We start from the raw sequence: 22877 nt of genomic DNA on the forward strand, positions 1-22877 counted from the left end.
ACTTTGAAGTTTCCTAGTTAAAACACTGGTGACTTTTATTTTTAGTCTGACATTTACTCCTATATAAAAACAGGTTCTGCATGGGTGTGGCTGTCCTGTGTACACTTCCATTATTTTATTGCTCTTGAACTAGTGCAATTGCTACAGTCGCCACACTGCCCTAATTAAGTGTATAAGAGCTTGTAGGGCCCAAGCTAATTGATTTTATAGGATAAACAGTATAGTTTGCCTTTCTGGTGCCAGTGATTACTCCAGCTACACAACTTTTGAACTGGGATCTTGAAACATGGAAAAGGAAAATAAGGTAATATTCTACAAAATGTTTCTTAGTTCTACAGTGCTCCAGGAAGGCTTTATTTTTTAAATATATTTTATTGATTATTCTATTACAGTTGTCCCATTTTTTCTTCCTTTATTCCCCTCCGTCCTGCACATCCCCTCCCACCCACATTTCCCCCCTTTAGTTCATGTCTGTGGGTCCTACATATAAGTTCTTTGGCTTCTACATTTTCTATACTATTCTTACCCTCCCCATGTCTATTTTCTACCTACCATCTATGCTACTTATTCTCTGTACCTCCCCCCCTCCTCCTTCCACTCCCCTGTTGCTAACCCTCCATGTGATCTCCATTTCTGTGGTTCTGTTTCTGTTCTAGTTGTTTGCTTAGTTTTTGTTTTTGCTTTAGGGGTGGTTGTTAATAATTGTGAGTTTGCTGTCATTTTACTGTTCATATTTTCTATCTTCTTTTTCATAGATAAATCCCTTTAACATTTCGTATACTAAGGGCTTGGTGATGATGAACTCCTTTAACTTGACTTTATCTGAGAAGCACTTTATCTGCCCTTCCATTCTAAATGAAAGCTTTGCTAGATAGAGCACTCTTGGATGTAGGTCCTTGGATTTCATGACTTGGAATACTTTTTTCCAGCCCCTTCTTGCCTGTAAGGTTTCTTTTGAGAAATCAGATGACAGTCTTATGGGCACGCCTTTGTAGGTAACTGTCTCTTTTTCTCTTGCTGCTTCTAGGATTTTCTTCTTCTCTAATTTTGGGTCATGTAATTATGATGTGCTTTGGTGTGTGCTTCCTTGTGTCCACCTTCTTTGGAACTCTCTGAGCTTCCTGGACTTTCTGGAAGTCTGTTTCCTTCACCAGATTGGGGAAGTTCTCCTTCATTATTTATTCAAATAAGTTTTCAATTTCTTGCTCTTCCTATTCTCCTTCTGGTACCCCTATAATTCGGTTATTGGAGTGTTTAAAGATGTCCTGGATATTCCTAAGTCTCTCCTCATTTTTTAAAATTCTTGTTTCTTCATTCTTTTCTAGTTGGATGTTTCCTTCTTACTTCTGGTCCACACCGTTGATTTGAGTCCCAGTTTCCTTCCCATCACTATTGATTCCTTGTGCATTTTCCTTTATTTCACTTAGTATAGCCTTCATTGTTTCATCTATATTGTAACCAAAATCAACCAATTCTGTGAGCATCCTGATTACCAGTGTTTTGAACTTTGCATCCGATAGGTTGGCTATCTCTTGGTCGCTTAAAAGTATTGGCTCTGAGGTTTTGATCTGTTCTTCCGTTTGAGCCATATTTTTTTGGTCAGGTCACACCTGTTATGTATGAGGAGCGGAGCCTTAGGTGTTCACCAGGGCGGGGCAACCCAGTAGCTGGGTTGTGGCGCTGTATGTGAGGGTGGGATCAGAGAGGGGAATTGGTGCTTGCTCCGCTCTCTGCCGGGTTTCAGTCACTTCCCCTGCTTCCCACAAGCAAACTGGGCCTTTCTGGTACTGATTCGCATGTAGGCTTGTGTATGTTCTAGAGACCCTGTGGGTCTCTCCAGTGAACTCTCCTGTGAGGCTGGGAGTTTCTCCTGCTGCTGCCTCCACCCCCACAAGTGTTTTCGATTGGTGTTTTGAGGCTTTATTTCCCTGCGCTGGGGCCTGGGGTGTGTGATCCGTCCTTCTCCCCTGTCGTTTCTCCCAGTTTATATGCATGTGAACATGGGATCGCCCACTCCACCAGCCTGCTGGGTCTGCCAGCTGTAGCCTTGCCCGCCCTGGTCCTCCAGCCACCGCCTTGCGAGTCCTCTCTGCCCGGCTGCTTGACTCCACCCCTCCTACCCGTCCGGATGGATGTGTCTTCTTTCACTCCTTGGTTGTTGGACTTCCATACAGTTCGATTTTCTGTCAGTTCTGGTTCTTTTTTGTTTTTAAATTGTTGTTGTCCTTCTTTTGGTTGTTTGAGGAGGCACAGTGTGTCTACCTGTACCTCCATCTTGTCCGGAAGTATCAAAGAAGGTTTTAATGGAAACTCTCAGAGAAAATGTACTTTCATTTTAAGTAACAAAGATTACATGTAAGTTTTGCTAAATGTTTTCATAAAACATTATTTTTCAAATGTGTGTTCTCACCCTTCTTCTACAAACATACAGAAAACTTTGAGCCAGAGTCAGAATATTTCTGCATGGCTTTTGCTTCAGTTTGTCAGTATGTTTCAGGAGCCCTTTGCATTCTCTCCAACCTCTTTTCTGTCATCTCAACTGGATCGGAGCATTACCGGTATCCAGAAAGTATTCTTTGCTTGAGAATTAGTATCTTTCTGTCAGCCTTCCTAAGAGAGGAGAGATTTCTAGCAACAAGATAAATAGATTTCTCTAAACTTTTTTTCTGTGTCTTCTATAGATAGACTGTATCCAGCTGTCTGCAGACTTATGTAGAATCTGGTTTATCCAAATATACGCAGTACCATCAAACCAAGAGTTTATTTTCCTTTTACTTTTAGAGAGAGAGAAGAAGGGCGAGGGAGAGAGAAAAGAGAATCATCCGTTTGTTGTTCCACCCACTTATGCGTTCATGGGCTGGTTCTTGGATGTGCCCTACTGGGGATCAGACCTACAACCTGGGCATATTGGGACAGTTCTCTTACCAACTGTGCTACCGGCCAGGGCTCCTTTTATTTTTCTTATTATACCTGAATATCTTACCTTGATTTATCTGTTACAAAATTCAGATGTGTGGTTTTTTTTTTTAGCAAGGGCAGATCTAACATGTTCCTAGTTAAAATTCACTTTAACATCTTTCTTTTTTTTTTGCTCTGACCCTCTCCATTTTTTGTTCTTATCACCCCTCCCCCCACATTTATGTGTATCATTCTCTTACTGTTCAAATTTTTTCTGATCATATCTCATACACACATTCTCTTGCCACTAATGGAGTATCTCTTAAAAATTGTATCACTTTGAAAATGCATGCTGTGGTGAGGATTGTAGAAGTCCGTGAACACACTGAAAAACACTGAACGTGTGAACTATATGGTATGAGAATTATGTCCCAATAATGCTGTTAAGACTAAAAACACATGCTCAGTGTAACAAAATTCAAATAATATCAAGGAATATTAGTTCAAAGAAATAAAAAACCCTTTCCTACCTCAGTCTTCTTGTCTCTCAGAAGTGTTTTCACAGTCAGATGTTCCAGAATATCTTAATTCAGGAACATCTTAATTCACAGTCAGAATAGTCCAGATATCTTAATTGTATGTACAAGCATATGTATGTATTTACAGTCTTTTAAAATTATATACAACAGCCCTGGCTGGTATAGCTCAGTGGATTGAGCACAGGCCTGTGAACCAAAAGATCCTGGTTTGATTCCCAGTCCGGGCACATGCCTGGGTTGCAGGCCAGTTCCCAGTGGGGGACGCATGAGAGGCGACCATACATTGATATTTCTCTCCCTCTCTTCTTCCCTTCCCTTCTAAAGATAAATAAATAAAATCTCTAAAAATATATTTTAAAAAAGTATATACAACAGTGGTTATATTCACTGAGACACGACTTGCTTTTTGCACTGAACAGTAAGTTATGGTCATGTGTACATAGAATGATCTAATTCTTAACAGTTGCAGAAAGTCCCAGTGTATGGATCTAGCACAGTTAACAAGTTCCTTGTTGAACATCCTTCAACATGTATCTTTGCACCTTTATACAAGTATATCTATAAGACAATATCTCAGAAGTAGAATTGCTGGATTCAGAAGTATGTACATTTAAATTTTTGATGGGTGGGGGGGATGGAGACCCCTGTACTTGAACAACAATAAAAAATCTTGTAAAACATAAAATACAATTGTGACAAGTATTGCCAAGTTGCCCTCCAAAGAGCTGGTGACAGTTTTTGACCCCAGCCGTCGTGTGTGAGGGCCTGGTTTGCTGTCTCCTGCCTGAACCAGGCACACTGGCTTTATAACATCTTTGTCAATGTGACATGTTTAAAAAATTATTTGCATTGCTATTTTTAAAATTGTGATTGAGGTTGAGTTTTTATGGCCTATTAAAGATTTTATTTATTTATTTTAAAGGAGAAGGGAGAAAGAGAGGGAGAGAAACATCAATGTGCGGTTGCCTCTCACACTCCCCCCACTGGGGACCCAGCCCCAGACCCCAGGCCTGTGCCCTGACTGGGAATCCAACCAGTGACCCTTTGGTTCACAGGCCAGTGCTCAGTCCCCAGCCAGGGTTTAATTGTAGAAATTTTAAATAATACAGGAAATAATTTAAGGCACCTATAATCCTTGCACCCAGAGTTTACCAACATTCACAGTTTCACTTCTAGTCTTTCTATGAAATATATCCGGGGACTATTTTTAAGACATTATGAGGATTGGAAAAGGAGTGTATTTTTGTACTTAAAAATACACTGTTTACAAAATGAGGTTATAATTCAGCTACTTAGAGTATTGCTTTGAGCTGTTTTAATCAAGGTGTTAAATAAACATTCAATGGGACCAGCTAATGGAAAAATCATTAGCATTTTTCCTTAACATTGTCCCGTCACTGCCAGAGCTCAGTCTGGGTTGGATTCCCCAGGAGCCAGCTGGTCTTTCAGTGGAGGGGATGGGGTCTCTGATCCCATAGTGACCTGGGAAACAAGAGTCCTGAAAACATGGATCCACACTTCCTTTAAATATACGTATGCACTTATATATGTTTAGATAGGTGTGTCTGTACATAATCATTATTCTCTGTCTCACACACACACACAACAGATGAGTTTAGCAAGTCAAGATAGGAACGTGCAGAAGGTGTGGTGGACAGCTAGGGATCCCCCAATAAAAAGGTCCTCCTGGAAGGCCAGCCACTCGAAGACACAAGGCCTGCACAGTACTCAGGTTTTCTCCTCTGGTTCTCATCTTGGACTATAAACATACAGAATACAGCACTGGTTTCTGTCAAATGCTTAGGCACCCAGGCAACTCGATCAGTAAATGCTATAATAATGAATGAAAGCAAAAGAATGTGACCTTGAGAAAATTACTTAATTGTTTTGAGCCTCAGTTTCTTTCCCTGACTACTTCAAGGTATGGTCAGCCCTCTGAATCCACGGATCCTGCATCCCCAGATTCAACCTAAATGTTTTTGGAAAAACATTCAGCAAAAACAGTTATGTTGTTGCTGATGGGTACTGTGTGGTTAGGCCTATGACGCTGCATCTGTACCGAACACGTACAGACTTTGATGTCCTGTCATTATTCCCTCAAAAACACGGTCCAACAACCATTTACATAGCATTTATATGTTGTTTGGTATTATTAGTAATAGAGATAATTCAGAGTATACAGGAAGATGGGATAGGTCATACGCAAATACTATGCCACTTTTATGTAAAGGACTCGAGCACCCATGGATTTCGGTATCTGAGGGGCCCCAGGAGCCAATACCCCGCAGAGAGCAAGGGACAGCAGTACCGGGTGAAGGTGGTGGGTGGGCCTGGGAGCTGTCTGCACGCTGATCGTCTGATGATTTTTACAGAGCTAGACCCAGTTGCCATTCAGCTCCATTCAAGGAGGCCCTCCTGCAGCAACTGCCCAAGTACCATCTGCTTGGTTAACCAAATACAGAATAAAGTAAATGTGATGTAGCTTTATAATTACTAATAGTCACCAGTATAGTCTGAAGACTCTGACTTCCTAACCACAGCCTCATTCTCAGTGTTCAAGAATATCTTCTATAAATCTAATACTGGAACAGCCATCAGGCCCAGGACAAAGTTTGTAGAAAATGGTTGTTATGCCTTTAACATGCAAATGCATCTGTATGATTATTGCTTAAAAATAGAGAAGGTAACAGGAAAGCACAGGTATATGTATGGAATAGTAGCTATTCTCTGAGTTACATGATTATAATGAACATCTGTCCTTTTTGGCTTAGTTTGTGTCAAATTGCTTCAGAGACAATTTTAAGCAGTGGTTACATTTTGGAGTTAATGTGATAAAATCAAAATTTATGAAAGATTTTATGTATTACTAAAGATAGTTTCTATGACCTTTTAAGTTTGTTGAAAGAGGAAGCAAGTGTTTATTGTAAAAGCAGTTAAAATAAGAATACACTTGGAAATATAAAATAGCATTCGCTCATAAACCTTAGGGAAGATGCCTTACCTGTGGCCCAGGTCCCCAAATTCCACTTTATTTAGAAATAAGTTTTTATAAAAACTTGACGTAAGCGGAAATATTTCTCACTGTAGTGCTTTGCATGTAATGCTATAAAAATAATAGACTAGCACATAAACTTTCCTTTTTTCTATTTCTAACCAAAAGCATTGCATAATCAGGCAGGAACCAGGAAGTAAAGATAATCACAAAATTAAACCAAGTGATCTGTTTTCATTACTCCAGCAGGAATAAAAAGTAGAGATAAACACAGCCAGCAAGTTTCTTTGTCGAATTTGAAAATTCTTTCCATGTCAGTCATACCTTAATGGAATAAAAATGAAATTTTTATTAAGGCTTTTAATTCAGCACTGCCCTTTAAATTTTTTTAATTGCGGTGGAAAACACATAGTCTAAAATTTACTATCTCAATCACCTTTAAGTGTACAGTTCAGCAGTGTTAATATATTCACAGTATTGTGCAATCCATCTCCAGAACGTTTGCATCTTGCAAAACTGAAACTCCCTACCCATTAAACAACTTTCCGTTCCCCCTCCCCCAGCCCCTGGCAACCACCATTCTGCTTTCCATCTCTGTGCATTTGACTACTGTAGGTCCCTCCTCTAAGTGAAATCATACAATATTTATTTTTTTATGATTGGTTTATTTCACCTAGCATAATGTCCTCAAGTTTCATCTTCACTATAACATGGCAGTATTTCCTTCCTTTTTAAGGCTGAACGATCCTGTTTAATACCATTTTTATAATACAGTCTATTTTAATCTTGAGCATCTTTACTGGTGTTGTCTGTTTTAATGTCCCAGGAGCACATTTAAATGCAGAATGATGAGTAGCAAGGTGAAATGCATGTTTGACCTTCCAAAGTCTTTTTTCAGGAAGTTGAAAGAGGTTATAAAGTAATTCAACATGTAGGACTTCCACAGTGTGAGAAAAACTATTTGATGCTAAGTTAGCAGTCAGGCCTGAAAAGACCTTTTGCAAACTGCTGTATTGAAGGTTTTGAGTCGTCTTGTTTGTCTAGAAATGTATTTGACCCATTACAACAACTTTGTTTGAAGTACCTTCTAATCTATCTCTGCTGCTGGCGGTTTTTTTTTTTTCCCTTGAAGCCTGCAGGCCATCTTTCTAACTTCTTGAGACCCAGTGAGGTGTACTCCTGTTCACAAATAACACTCCTCCCCTGTTCGGTCTTAGCAGCAGCCAGTGTGGGAGTGGGGGAGCTGTGTTCCGGTTTGGGCAAACCACTCTGGCTCGCTGTTCGACTGCGTCCGTGTTGCTTGCCCTCTCTCTAATTCAAGGTCACAAGTTATAAAATGGGGCTGATGGTTTTTGTCTCCTGGAAATGTCATGAGAACAGAGTAAATTGTACTGTTCAAGTGCTTACACGTCCCTGAGGCAAGGAACTAGGGAAAGCCTGAGAATCCTGCGTGTTTCTCCTTTTTTGTTGAGACAGGGTTTCCTGGGCTCTCTAATGCAAGCCCTTAGGAGACATTTAATCAGAAAATAGTCTGGGGGGCGGGGGGAGCAAACCTGCTAAAAAAAAAAAAAGGCCTTAAGTCTCAAGTGTTTCCAAGAGATTCTTCAGTGGTTTCTGGCCGGCAACCTGGAGGAGGAGGCTGGAGGTGATTTATTTTTCTTTCTTCCAGTTTCCCTTTCTGGTCTGATCTCCCTTGGAGTGGCACCAGCTGGGGTGGAGCCACAGGTTAGGGGAGCAAACAGTGTCCCCGCTGCTCAAGTCTGCCTGTTGTTTAATACACTGGTCCACCTGCCTAGTTGGTGGGGAAGAAAAGGGACAGCTTTTTTTTATTGATTTGTGTTTATTTGATTGTGTGTTTAAAGGAAGCCATCATTTCTGATAACCCAGCTGATTCAGTGCCTTCTGATGGTCTGGTCATCTGTGGTCAAGTGCACCAGGAAGTAAACACCTGTTTCCCAGGCCATCTGCTGGCAACGCTCGAGTACCGAGTACCCTCGAACTAATCATAGGCTTCTTGTCCTTATAAAGGATCCTCGTGTTTTCCGTTGCTGTATTAGTCTCCTATTGTTGCTGTAACAAATTACCACAAACTTAAAACACCACAAAGGTATTTTCTTACATTCCTGGAGGTCAGAGTCTATGAGACCAAAATCAAGGTGTGAACAGGGCCGGGTCCTGCTGGGTGCTCTAGAGTAGAAGCCAACCTCCTGCCTTTCCAGCTTCTGGAGGCTGCCTGCATTCCTTGGCTTGTGGTCCCTTCATCCATCTTCCAGCCACATCACTTCAGCTTCACTGTCATCATCACGTTTCTGACGCTGACCCTCCTGGTGGCACAAGGACCCTTGTGGTTAAGTTGGGCCCCAGCCCTCTCCTTTCTAGGGTTTCTGAGGACTCCCCAGGAACAGGGTTTGCAGGTGCTGTCAGGGCTGGGAGCCCGTGGGAAATAGGTGGATTGGAGTCTCAGGGACTCTCCTTAGGGCAGGAGGCAGCCCCGCATAACAGGCTGTTTGAGCACCCACCCCTGCCCCAAATGTGTTGGGAGACAGAGGAAAGAACTGAGAGTCCAGGAATAAACCGAAGAGGCACCCAACGGGACTGGAGTATAAGAGACTCGATCAGCAAAGGTAAAAGCAGCCTAGCTGACAGCATCCTCCTTCACCCCGACTTTGGAATCACTTCACCAAAGCACCACCCCACTTTCCATCTGCCTTTATTTTTAGTTTAGGGCATTTTATATTGTTTGAAGGTTGCCTTGCAACCCATTTGCCTGGAGCGTTTAAACAATATAGAGTTTCTCTGCTGAGCGGCAACAGTAGCCAAGAGAGACCGAACATAAACTTTTAAGTCTATTTTCCCAGAGTCTGGATCAGCAATGGCTTTAAACAGACAGCTCACGCCCCCTGGCTGCCTCTCCCTGGGGGAGGGGGGCTGGAGAACATTTTGTGTTCGCTTATCTTTCTTACTGTGGAAGGGGGATAAGCACCAGAGTAGGAAAACAAAATATCTGGCTATTAATATACCCTAAGTCCTCCAACACATGGATTGGGTTTGTTTATTTGTGGACGACAAGGATGCTTCTCCGCGGCGCAGGCCCCACTGCCAGCTGGAAGGGACCTGGCAGGCGCGGTGCCCTCTGTTAGGTGAAGGGGATGGGGAACCCGTGCCTGACTGCCTCCCTACAAGAGAAACCCTCAGACTTTTCTCCAGAAAAGTTGCTTTTCTGGCTCAGCCTGCCTCAAGCATCATCATTCAGTGAAATTAAGAAAAAAGGGAAGGGAGGGAAAGAAGGAGGGATTTACCATGAAAGAGCCAGAGAGTGCCCATCACCCCCGTGCCCCACCTGGGCAGCCCGCGCACAGGTTCTTCAGGAGGACACCTTCACTGGCAGGGAGCAAGGTGGAACTGGGAGCCTTTGCCTCCCCAGGGGACCAGCCGTGAAGAGGAAATCAGCTCACGTGCAGGGCTGCTGTCCTTCAGTTCATTTCCTTGGACCCGTCGTGGTTTGAATGCAGTGCCCCTAAGTAGGTGGAGTTTTCTAGAGGGACAGGTGGCTAGTTAATGAGAAGCCTTCTTGCTGGGACAAAGCCAGAAGGGAAAAGATTTCTTTGGGTGGGAGGGTGGAAGTGCACACCTGCCTAGGATCCCTGCACCTGCTTGTCTCAGAGGAAGTTCTGAGCACCCTGGGCTGCCTTAAGAGGTCTCTGCTTGCCACCCATTGGGGTCAGGCCTGCTCAGGCCCCCCAAGAACACTTGGATCAGCCAGGCGTCCCCGGTAGACACCGAGAGAGGAGAGCCGTGTTGGCAGCGCCTGTCCTCACCAAGAGCAAACAGGGACAAAGGTCGCTGTGCTCAAGGCTGCCTCTCCCAGCCTGCCTGCCTGCCAGGCTACATGCCCCAGGTTGTCCCAGCGTTGCTACACAATGTGCGAATCTATCACCTCTGTGCCTGCTGGGTCACCCATCACCCCGGATCCAGTTCCCTGGTTGGGAAGAAGCAAAGGCATTAACATTCAACAGCTTCAAAGTCACAGGGCTGACGGGTCTTTACCTGTTTGTGACGCATGTTATGATGCCATTGAGGAAGTATGTGAGAGGAAAGAATTTCTAAGCCAGCTCCCCTGCCTGTCTGAAAAAGGTGGGGGTGGGGAGGGCACCCTGTCTAAACCACAGCTCTCCAGGCACTCAGAATGTGAGCGCGTGTTCTTTGCGACCGCTCCTTACCCTACATTGCACTGCTGCCCCAGCGTGTCTGAGTTGGTCTCTGCTCCAGCAGGTCTTTGTGGCCGCTGGGATTCGCCGTGAGGATTTAAACAAGTCGGAGGCCACTGAGGTTGCCAAGTGTACCCAGGTCTGGCACAGTCTGGCATGAGAGCAGCAGGAGGAAGAAGCTCAGAGCATGATGAAGTCACCGAGGCTCTGGCCCAGGGCCGTCCTTGTCTGGGGTTAGAATTAGACTCGGTAGTTTGGGGTTTTGTTTGTTTTCCTTCTCTGTACCCAGGAATAGCCTCCAGCCAATGAAGTAGCGGCTGGCATTCATCAAGGTATCGTGCTAAGCACTCTCCCTGAATTACCTACCACCTTTACCTTCCACCTGGAACGTGTGAGGTAGACATGACGGGATCCCCACTTACAGGCCCAGAGCAGTTGAGTAACCTACTTAAGGGGACCTGCATATTCATCTGCGATTATGACTGGCCAGCACCCTATCCTGAACACGGATGAAGGAAGAAGAATAGGAGGACAAGCACTGCCCTGGGCTGCAGTTGGTGCAGGTCCCTTAGAAGCTGGGCCCTCCTGGTTTATATTCCATGGGGCCATCTGAGGAGGTTGTTTAGCTTCTGAGGTGATAGATGAGGGCCGGGTCACTTCTGTTTGCAGAGCGCGGCGTTGAAGGGGAAGTCGGGACACCGCTGCTTCTCTGGGCCGCATCAGGGACTCCGCAGGCCGACTCCCGCCGCTGTGTTTATGTCATCATTTCTAAGGCACCAGCCCCAGCTCAGCAGCCCTAAGCTCTCTCTTCCTTTAGTGAGCCTCCACGTGGAAGGAAGCCAAGTGGGAGAACTTCCCCCAACGGTTCCCCTGCGTGCAGCTGGTACCAATTGAAACCGAAGACTCAGAACACTGCAGCCCCACTGAAGCCTGGCCAGGCGTGTTCCTTCATAGACGCAGCAGAAGCCATTCTGGTGGTTCCGGGTCCAGGGCGGGCTCTGTGTCCTCGGTTTGACCCCAAGGGGTCGTTGGCCCACGACGCCGTCAGCAGTAAACCTGCAGACTGGGGCTGTCAGCAGCGGCTTACGGAAGGGAGGGAAGAGGATGCCCAGGCTTTGTGTGTTCAGTCTGGGGCCTCTCCCAGAAAAATAGTCCCTGGGAAAGGAGGCTGGTCCAGGAGTTCCTCCAGCATTGGAAGAACCCCCCGTGTTGCTTCGAGAGGGGGATGTCAATGCCAGCCCCTGTCCCACCCCAACTAGGATTCCTTTAGCCGCTTTCAGAGCTATTCATGTCCCTCGTCCTGGCTGATGGAATACTTCTGTGGTCGTTCACTGTTGGTCATGAACCCCTGGCTCTCCTGGCCACCCACGAAGGTCACAGGACCCTCTGATGTGATGCTCCAGCGTGGTGACCAGAGGCCAGCTCCAGCCTGCCAGGCTGGCTGCACACAGGCAGCCACACATCGGCTTAGTCTCGCTCTCCGTTTCCGAATTACACTCACCCGCGCTCCCTCCCAGGGCCCTGCCAGCCCCTGGTTAATAAGCAGCTCACAAAAGACACCAAGAGCTATTGCATGAGGGGCCGAGGCTGTCTCGAGTCCAGGCCAGGAAGCCTGGACTTGGCCCAGGATCTCGGTGGCTGTTCTGTTCTCTGCCCTTTGGTAGCCTCCCCCCTCCAGTCCCAGACGGAGGCGAAGCTAGGGTGCTCTGTGTAAAGCTGCGGCGGACCCTGAGGCGATGAGGTTTTAATATTTATTAATCAGTGAGAGACCCTGCTAAAGCCTGACTTCCCTGCCCGGAGGATGTTAGTTCATTCTAGAAGAGACCAAATTCCTGCCCTTTGCACTTCCAAACCTGGGTTAGGAAGAGCCTGAGGCCCTTTTTAGTTACCCACTCATCTCCCACTTCTCCTCCCTTCTCGAGCTGCCCAGTGGGCCCTTCTCCCACCACCCCACCAGAACCCCCACCTCCCATACTGCTTCATCCCCCGGGGTCTGGAGATGGCCTTGAGGCGTCCCTGTGGAAGGAACCAGTGGGGAGTATGCGCCTGACCCCCCTACTTCACCCACCTTCCCTCCACACTTTGGTCTGAGGGAGCTGGAACCCTGTCCCTGGGCCTGCCCATTGTCAAGGTCCTGGTCACCTTTAATGCCTCCTGCAGGGGTCCCTGTTGCCAGCAGAGCCTTTTCTGAAGCTCTGCACCGTGACATTTTAGACTTGGAAATCCCTAGACAAGTATGTCTCACTTAATCCTCACCTCGCTGGCCCCCAGCAGATGCTCCCTCTGGGCCAGACTTATCAAGTACCGCCAGTTCTTCCAGCAAACGTTCCCTTCACGCTGGGCATTGTGTTCGGGCCGGGCACACAGGATCCACAAAGCAAGGTCCCTGTCTGTCCTTGCGGGCAACCAGGCACATAAGAGACGCTTCTCACTCGGAGTGCCTCAAACCCGCTGTCCCTGTCCTTCCCCAGGCTCTCCACCGCAGGCTCTCTAACTTCAGCTTCATTGCTTATTCTAAGCCTCAGTCCGCTCGTTTGTAAGATGGGGCTATTAATCGTTTTCACCCTGGTGAAGACATTGGTGAGGATGAAACAAGGCACACAGGGCTAAAGGAACTCTGGCTGCTCTTTCCCCCAAGGGTAACGTTTGCCAGGGATACCGGCAGGAGTGGGCACAGCTGGATCCGAACCTCAGTTTCCCCACCTACTAAGTCAACTTCCTTACAGGCAAAGGATTCTCTCTGAGCATCAGCTTCATGGGTGATAGTAATTTCCTTAATCAAAAGGAACTAGTCGATATGTGTGCAAGTCCCTAAAACATAGCAGGAGGGTCAACACGTTAGTCTCTTGGAACTTCTTAAGTGTCTGAAGACCCTAAGCTCCAGGAAGCCGGAGGAGACTCAGAGATGCCTGTGCCTCCTGTAGGAAATGTCCCCGTCCTCCTGGTTAATCCTCCAAGCCTGCCCTCCCTGATTCGGCCCTCATTCTCTCCGCGAGGCGTGCCTCGAGATCAACTGCACGCCCTCCCTCTGTCCTCTGAGCTTCTGTACTAAGTACCTGGGGGCCCTTGTCCTGTCCTCACTCAGGCCTCACGCGGCCGAGATAGCCACGCAGCTCCTCTAATCTTGCCCCGTGGCTCAGCCTCCCCGCCTCGCTGCACCCCCCACTCCATCCCTCGTTCCCCCTGCTCCTTAATCAAATTAAGGGAAAGAAGAGGATTTAGATAGGGTTACTAAATATACTTCTGTTCAGGGGAGGGAGACAAAGAGAAGCGTTTGGAGGAGGAGGCAGAGTGTGAAATTCCTTAATGGAATGTGCTCCGAGAGCCTCCTTTCTCTAGAATAAGCCCCAGAATCGCCTATCTGGACAGAGTTTTCTCTCTGGCAAAGTGCTTTCACAGACATTATCTCCCTACGATACAGGCCGGGGTGGCAGAGTGCCCACTCCCTGGAAAGGTCTGCCGAGGCCACCGCGCCTCGTGAGCTGGGCTGACCCTGGTCTATATATTTCGCAGGACACCCTGGCCCCACAGGGGTGACTCTCAGCTTTCTGTGGAGCATGACAGCGACCCAGGGGCCCTCACAGCTGGAGGTCACAGTTTTCCCTTCGGTGCTCTTCCCACGGCAGATTCGGAATCTTCTGAAAATCATTCTTTTTTTAAAAACTGTAAAGTGCTCATGGTAGAAACCTTGGTAGAAACCTTTACACACTAGTGTGTAAAGGAGAAGACAGAAGTCACCCGTAATTCGCACTTTACCTACTGAGGTAGTATTTTGAGGCCGCTCCTTTAAGGATTTTTTTCTTTTAAGATTTTATTCATTTATCTTTAGAGGGGAAGGGAAGGAGAGAGGGAGAGAAATATCAATGTATGGTTGCCTCTCGTGCATCCCCTGCTGGGAACTGGCCTGCAACCCAGCCAGGCCTGTGCCCTGACTGGGAATTGAACTGTGATCCCTTGGTTCACAGGCCTGCGCTCAATCCACTGATCTACACCAGCCACTTAAGCATTTTTTAAATAGATGCATGTATTGAGGTGTGTGTGTGTGTGTGTGTGTGTGTGCGCGCACACACGCAAAAGTGGGTTTATAGCTTTGTATTCTGCTTTTACATTGAATGGGTTATTTTTGCGTTCCATTTCATCAAAAATTCTTATGAAATATTATTTTATATAACATGAGCTAACATTCTGTCCCCTATTAAAAAATTATACATAATCATTCTGAAAATCATTGCTCCCATTTTGCATGTTAAAATAATCCAGGAACCCCGCTTAGGGTTAAATTATCATGCTTAATTATGCCAGGTAGATACTGATAAACTCATTCTACAGATCAGGAGAATGAGACCTGACGGGGTGGAGGAACTTGGCCCAGCAAATACAGACTTAAAGTGCTCACGTGATTTCACACATTTGAAATCAAATGGCCGTATTTAATGACTGTGTAATAGTCTCTACTATTGACTTGTTGTGGTTAACCATTCTCTTGAACATTTAACTCGTTCACCCCCTTCTTTTGCTATTATAATGAAGCCGTGATCATTTTTACCTAAAATTGTCTGTGTTTACATCTCATTATTCCTTCAGAATCATTTCCTAGAAGCGAAATTCCTGAGTCATCACTTTAAGTCTTGCTGCTTATTACCAAGAGACTTTCCAAAAGCCTGCATGCACTCCCACCAGCCTGTTCTTTCCGAACAATCCAGTCTAGTCAGCAAACTCTGTCTCTGATTCACATTTCCATGATTACTAGCGAGGGTGAACTTTCCTTTCACGCATTGATTAGTGGTTGATCCGTGAAAACTCATCACAGGTTGTGAGTTGTCCTTCCGGCTGCTGCTTCCCTTTCACTCTCTCTGTCGATTCTGAGTCTCAGTCAGGACCCAGGTAATGTAGGGGCGCATCAGTGAGGGAAAGATTTTTTACATGTAACTTATCCAGTAGAACTGCGGTCTCAATGAGGACTTACATCCCCCATTACCCCCCACCCCCCACCCCCAGCTGCGCTGTGGAGTTTCTTCAGCCTTGCCCCACCTCGGAGGTCAAGGTTTTCCATCAGATAACGTGAAGTTCAACCTGCAATCTCAGATCCTTCTGAGGACAATATAGTTTTATTCAGGAAGTAACTGGGCTATATCCAGAAGGCCCATGAACTCTGCTTTCTCTCCCTAATAAACTTTAATTCCTTTTGTTCTCAGGAGGTGAGGAAAGGGTGGGAGCCAAAAGAAGAAGCCCCCTTTCTCATGAGCCCCCTGGCTGAGGCTGCACGTGTGCCCCCCCCCCCCAGAGCTTTCTGACAGGGACCTTTGTCTTTGAAGAGCCCCACAAGCCTTTGAACTAGATAGGAATGCAGTCTCTTCTCCGACGGGTTACATAATCTCGCCTGAAGCCGTGGGCGAGCAGAAGGTGCCAGATAATTCGTCGGGTGGCCCCTTGGAGTCCGGAATTTGCACTGACGACCTCCTGGCATTGGACTCAACCCAAAATGCCTGCCCGGACAGAGCACCCCCACTTTGGGTGGGGCTCCGCTTACTGTCATTGGAGAACCTGGGTATGTCCCTTCTGTGACTCCTGCCTCTGGAAGCTGCAGCTTTCAGCCGTTACTCCCCCTCCTCACCGCCACTGTGGGACATTCAGTTCTTTCAGGTTTCACCTGCTTGGAGCCAGGGGACTTCCAGTCCCTGCAGGTCAGGGAAGTGGAGGAAGTATAAGCGTGGCCTGAGGAAGGGCAGTTAGACCTTTCCTCAGCCTCTTGACATAACTTTTTTTTTTTTTAACGTCAAAATCATGTCTTTGGCTCTGTACCCTATTTCGGGTCATGTTTCAAAAGGCCCTCTTCTGTCATTCTAGCCACAGAAGGGGGGCAGGGTGCTCCACCCACAGTGGTGGCACTTGAGGGACAGAATGGTGGCATGCATCAGAAAGCCGAAGGTGGCACTTTGCTTATGCTGGGAGAGCTTGAGTAGCATCTGTTTAGATAGAGCAGCAGTTTTCTTAGGGTTAGGGAAATGAAGATGCAGAGGTCACGCCTCTGAGCCTGACAGGGTCACAACAAGATGCAGTTGGTCTGCAGGACGGACAAGTGGTCACCCACAATGCTGTGTGAGTTCGGAAAAGGGGGCACCCACAGACCCCAGGCAGCCAGGAAGGCTTCCCAGAGGCAGCTCTTCAAGCCGGACCTTGGAGGCATGGTGTCCGATTTGAAAAGTGGCCTCTGAAGGAGGACATTCCAGCAGGGGCTAAGGAACAAGTTAAAACACGGAGGCGGAACTGTAGTTGGCTCACTGGGGGATTGTGAGACCATTCTAGCTGCTCCTGCTGCTGTCCAGGTTAGAGGGCGTGTTGGGGTCCCACCAGAGAAACAGGGCCAGTGGGAGGTAGAGGTTTACTGCGCAGATGCGGGATGAGCACAGAAGTTGCGAGGTTCATGGCCAAGCAGAAAAACGCAGGAGGAGCGTGTGAGATTTTGCTCCCTCACATATGTCATCAGTTTGGCTCAAATAAACTCATAACATTTCAAAGCAAAAGGGAAAAAAGGCAAAACAGTACAGCTTACAGAATTGTTCCTGGACCTATATATCTGTAGTAAAAATATAAAAATATGCACAAGGATGGCAGACTCCAAGTTCAGAACAGAGTTTGTTGCAGGAACACCAAGGAGAAGAGTGAATTCGAGACGCTCACAGGGAACTCCCGTTGTACCAATCGTGCAGTACAACGCACCGCACGATCCACTGAAAGTGGACGGTGGCTATCATGGATCTTTATTATGTTATGACTGTACTTACTTTTTTATATGTCTGGCATGATTCTTACAAAAAAAAGGAAAACATGAAAAATACGAAGCCTGTCTATCCTCAGTTGTATTAATGGATCGTTCGTTGTCGGGAGATTGAACCACACCTTTTAAGACGGCTGGATCTTCAGGTGAGCCTAGGATTAAAGTGATCTACCAGCTCTGTCAGGCGCGTCACATCTGTGCACTTCATATTCTTTCTCTCATTTAACCTTGACAGAAGCCACAGGAGGTAGATTCTGTTGCCCGCATTTGACCAACCAGGAACTAGGAACATGGATGACGTCATTTGCCTAAGATCAGATGTTCCTCACCAGATGGCTATAATTTTCTGAATGTTTCCCTACAGTTTCCCAAAGGTGATATTTTGAAGACCTGCGATAACACGGAATCATGGAGGTGGAAGAACAGAGCAAATGGCAAACATACCTAATGTCCGACTTGTACAAAGTGGCCTCTGATTGTATCATTAGCCTGACGTCTGAAGTTTAGTTGCCTATGGTCAGATCTCTTTCAAGATCTTTCAGATCCCAGTGCCTAGAGGGCCCCTGACCTTGGCTGGCAGGGAGGCCTAGACCTGTCTTCTCTTAGATTTCCTGTCTTTCTCAAGGTTTTATTCCTGCTTACCATGGGCACCTCTTGCTCGAGTTCCCTTTTGTGTGTGTGTTCATACTATTTTAATTAGGCAATCTTAGAATGCCTTTCTCCTATTATCATTGGTGAGGAAGTGAGTAGTCAAACTCTCCATGTCAAAGTTAGGGGTAAGATAAGGTCAGCGAGATGTGTGGTATTGAGGTGGCAGTAGGCAGGGGAAAACGACTCTCTTGGTGGCTCACATTGTTTTGGGGCTTGTTTGCGTTGCTGTGCAGTTGTAATGGAAAACGAATAAAAATAAAAATCCTGGGGCCCATTTTGGCCCGCGCTTGGGAAGTTAATCCCGCTGTCCTGGCTGAGTTCCAGCTCCAGTCCCTGCATTGGGCTGGGGGAAGCCTCCGTGCACTGTGCTCAGTGGATGGAACTTTCTGCTGTGCCTCTTTCTCAGCTCCCTGTGCAGAGAATTAGACAGCTGGCCCTTCCCCACCCTGGGGGAGGCTGGGGTTCTGCAGGACGCAGGACGATCCGGCCAGCCTGGGCGATGTTCACTGCCATCCAGAGCTGTGAGCACAGATCTTGGGGTCACAGATTCTTTCAGATTAAGGTTTTTCGGGAATCCTCTGGTTTGTTTCCAAAACTCTTCTGCATCTATTCCCTCCATTCGTTATTGCAAATTTAAAATTCTTTATCAGAAACATTCCTTTATCTGAAGTACTTAGAAATTTATCTCCTTTCTATACTATATATGCTTTTGTTGTTTCTTTTAATTATTTAACAGGCTTCCCCCCCAGTGTTTAACTCTTTCTCGCAAGAAATACATTGCATTTCGTGGTAGGAGGAATGGATCCAATCTAATTCTTCTCCTTACAAGTAATCTATTCTCAACACTTTATTGAATAGTGATTTCTAATTATGTGACTCCAGCAAATAGCTTTGCCTCTCTGAGAATCAGCTTTCAGTATCTGGAAAACTAGGAATGCTAATGATACCTACCAGACAGGCTCGTCCTGCCAACACTCTCGAAAAGCTCCTAGAACATTGCATGCTTAGCAAATACATGTTTGATAAATGATGTCTTCCTTTTCACCCCTTTTTCTTCCTTTTCTCTGCATCAGCTTCTTTTTTCTTTTTTTTTTTAAAGATTTTATTTATTTATTTTTAGAGAGAAGGAAGGGAGGGAGAAAGGGAAGGAGAGAAACATCAGTGGCCCCACTGGGGACCTGGCCCACAACCCAGGCATGCGCCCTGACTAGGGATCAAACTGGCAACCCCTTAGTTCGCAGCCTGTGCTCAATCAGCTGAGCTACACCAGCCAGGGCTCTTTTTTCTTTTTAAGAGCCCTGTATATAGCCCTGAAATCAGGCCTACCTGGAGTGATCCAGAGGTTGTCTACCCCAGGGTTTCACTTGGGACGTTTCTGAGTAGAAGGCTTAGGACAAATGAGTGGGTGGTGAAGGCCCTTTCCCCGAGGAGACCCGTCCTAACAGCACATGCACTTTCTTGGGTTGCGAGTGACCAGGCTGTTTCTGCAGCCTCCTCTCTCCCCAAGGCAGAGAATGGTCCTAGAGACTGTTCTTCTGAGGCCTCAGAATGCTCCCCTCCCCAAGTAGCCATGTCAGATCTTTGGGGGAAATGTGCTATTTGAAGACAAAGCTCTGTGTGGGGTTGCTTTAATTTGGGGGTGAGGTGGGGGTAGGAGTTGGCCATGGGTTTGCTGCATTCCAGGAAGAGGGAGGACTCTTCTCTCCTCGATGAGTCATGGGAGAGAAATGGCTAATGTTTGCAAGCATCTCCAGGCCAGCCTCTGCTTTCTGGTACTCCACCCATCCCCCACCTATGCAGATTGGACCCGCCAGAGAAGATTCAAATGTGCAGCTTGAGGTCTAAAGCAGAAGGCCAGCAGAAGGCCCGGTCTGAGTTGGAAAGCAGCTGAGAGAGAAGGGAGGTGGTTGTCTTGTACCTCTGGACTCCAGCAAGCAAGACACAGGACAGGAGCTTACAATGGGTGGATCAGTCTCCCAATGGGGACATGATCTGGGTGGTGCGGGAGGACAGAGTGAATGAACAGGGCTGTCCCTAGGGGCCTGCGGGACAGCAGGACTGCAGAGGGCAAAGAGCAAAGGGGATTGCAGGGAAGAAGGCAAGGGCTGGGGAGAAAGGGGAGTCTTGCAGCTGAGAGAAGCCGGGAGCTCCATCTTGCAGGGGGAGATGAAAGCTGAGCGGGCTGGAGAGGGACAGGAACGGAGCTGGTGCGGGTGCACTGGGTCAGGACCCTCCCCTGAGCCTCGGCAGACTGCTGGAGCCAGGTGGGGCTTGTGGGGCCTTCTCCGAGATGGAGGGGATCAGGCTTGTCAGACATGCTTCCCTCACGATACACAGTGTCCCCCTCCCTCCCCCTCTCCGAAGTCAGGAGAGAATCACAAGGTGACAGGAGGGCAGCCAACCTCCTGGGACCTTTTGTGAACTATCAGGTAACTACAGCGGGATCACAACAGGGGACCCAACATGCCTCCACACCCCCCTCGTTTTTTCTATTGTGGGACGTCAAGGGAGGGAGCTGGTCAGCTTGGGAACAAAGATCCTATTCTAGGACTCTGTCCACTGCAACCCTATCCACTGCATTCGCAGTCCTTGGGTCTCTGCCCAAAGGAAACTCTACCTGCTTGCGGTGCTACCACCGCGGCTGGAGCAGCAGCACCTTGGCACCCAGCAGGGAAGGGAGAGCCTGAGTAGCTCATCATTTAAAATTAAAATCGCATTTAGTCACTGTTAGCTTTCTACCCGGTTCAGGAGGCCCTGTGACGGCTGCGTTTTAAGCATTTCATTGTTCAAGGTCCGAGCTCCTTGTTGGGTGTTGGGGTGGGTAGGAGGCAGGGCGGCGGGGGAGAACTTTTGAAATCTTTCCACAAAAATCAAACAACGAACCGACCGGAGGGAAAAATAGCTGCTATATTTAAACTACATTATCCCACCAGGGAGCTATGGTTCTGAAAACCATTCCGCCGGACTCGGGCACTGCCGCACGGCTTTCTTTAGTTTAGCGTTTTGGGTTTTTTTTTTTCCAATGGTAACACTTATTTTTCCAGAGCAGTAGTTGCAAAGGAAGTGATGGACATTACTCATTAATTTGCTAGATCTGTACCGAGCACCTGCTATATGTCCCGCATTGTGCTAGGCACAGGGAACGGAGAGTAAATAAGGGAAACTCAGTCCTGAAAGCAAGTAACCATCACACGTTCATTCATAATTGTGCGCCTTCTAATGGGCATGATCCCTGTTCTCCTGGAGGTTACAATCCAGCGGAACAAGACAGACAATAAACAAGTGACTTAGGTGATAATTGCTATGAAAGAGAGAACTAGTCATAGTCTGTCCCTTTGATTTTCCTTCTGCCCTCCCTGCGCTCTTCTTAAGCTCTGGATACACAAATGGTACAAATCGTTCAGTTCACAGCTCACTGGCTCACTTCTCAGAGGAAGGTGACCATCCTAACACCCCACCCTCTGCCTGTGTGGCTTTCACGGGTGAGTCCATGTCCCAGTTCAGGTGGGAAGGTCAGGTAGACAGCTGGGTATAGGAGTCTGGACTTACAAACGTGTCATTGATAGTTCGGTGGTGTTTAAAGCCAGGGGCCAAGGGAAGCTCATGGGGAAGAAAGCCAAGTCCTAAGTCCTGAGCCACTGCACATTTGGAGCAGAGTGGAAGTTCAGAGGGGTAGGAGAGGAAGGCTGAAAAGGATCAGGCAGAGAAGTAAGAGGCAAACTGAGTTACTGTATTACAGCTGAGCAATGTGCAGACTGCGGTGTGGGATGCAGAAGTCGCAACTAAGATCTGGGTGGTGAGGGTGGGAGGGATGGAGAGGGCCGTTCTTCCCAGATGAGGTGGGATGTAAACCTTCACCTTGAAGGAGATTAGGCACTCACAAGGCAGATCCAAGTGGCAGGAACAGCCTGAGCAAAGGTACAGGTCTTTGCCTTTCCTCAAAGAGGCAGTATCTTTCGTTTGGCCAACCCAACATTTATTCCCCTCCTTCTGGTAGTACCAGCACCATGATTTTCCTTTGTGGCATTGTTTCCCAGGGTATGGGTCCCGAACTAGCTGAGAGCTGGCGCATGCTGAAGTTTGAGGACCACTGGTCCAGGGAACCACTTCTTCCTCACTCTCGGCCCATGTAATTCAGGGGGGGCTGAGCGCAGCCTATGTTTCAGTGGGGGGCACATGACCCTGAGAAAATACTAGGCCTTCCCATGTATGGAAATCGCTAGACTTGGCGAACCGTAAATTGGAGATGCAGAGGCCATGTCCGCTACCACCTGGAGAGAGCCCACCAGGGAGCAAAAAGCTAAGGTAAGCAGCAGAGCCCAGAGTCAGAGTCTCGGGGACTTTATTTGAGCACCTGGATCAAGCTGTTCTGAATCTGGAGTCTTGTCCCGATAAGTCTCTCTCTCTCTCTCTCTCAAGTGTAAGTCAGTTGGCTTTTTGACACTGAGCCATCAAAGGAATACTTATTATGGAGTCAGGGAGGCAAATTCTGGAAAGATAGTCTATTAAGTTTGACAAATTCTCAGATGTTAAAGTTATAGCTTGTGGGCATGTGGAAAAAGAGGTGGTCCCGCCCTGGCTGGTGTGGCTCAGGGGACTGAGCACTGGCCTGTGAACCAAAGGGCAGCTGGTTCGATTCCCAGTCAGGGCCCACGCCTGGGTTGCAGGCCAGTTTCCAGCAGTGGACGTGAGAGAGGCAACCACACATTGATGTTTCTCTCCCTTCCCCTTTCTAAAAATAAATAAATAAAATCTTTTACAAAGATCTTTAAAAAAGAAAAAGAAATGGTCCCAAGGCGCTGGCATGTGCT

At 47.1% G+C, this 22877-nt stretch overlaps 1 long non-coding RNA gene across 2 annotated transcripts; it reads right to left on the bottom strand.

Annotated features, from left to right (window-relative positions):
* Positions 1-6791: 6791 nt before the first annotated feature.
* LOC119048849 (uncharacterized) lies at positions 6792-12138 on the bottom strand. Of its 2 annotated transcripts, none has more exons than XR_008392440.1 (3): positions 10650-12138; positions 9729-9964; positions 6792-8753 (listed from the first exon to the last, which is right to left on the bottom strand). It is a non-coding gene; the product is annotated as an uncharacterized LOC119048849 (long non-coding RNA). The 2 variants fall into 2 exon arrangements; XR_005082406.2 differs by having other exon boundaries at positions 9770-9964; positions 10650-12137.
* Positions 12139-22877: the final 10739 nt, after the last annotated feature.

Source organism: Artibeus jamaicensis, unplaced genomic scaffold (genome assembly GCF_021234435.1).
Source record: "Artibeus jamaicensis isolate MK-2021 breed Jamaican fruit bat unplaced genomic scaffold, CSHL_Jam_final contig_525, whole genome shotgun sequence".
Classification (NCBI taxonomy): domain Eukaryota; kingdom Metazoa; phylum Chordata; class Mammalia; order Chiroptera; family Phyllostomidae; genus Artibeus; species Artibeus jamaicensis.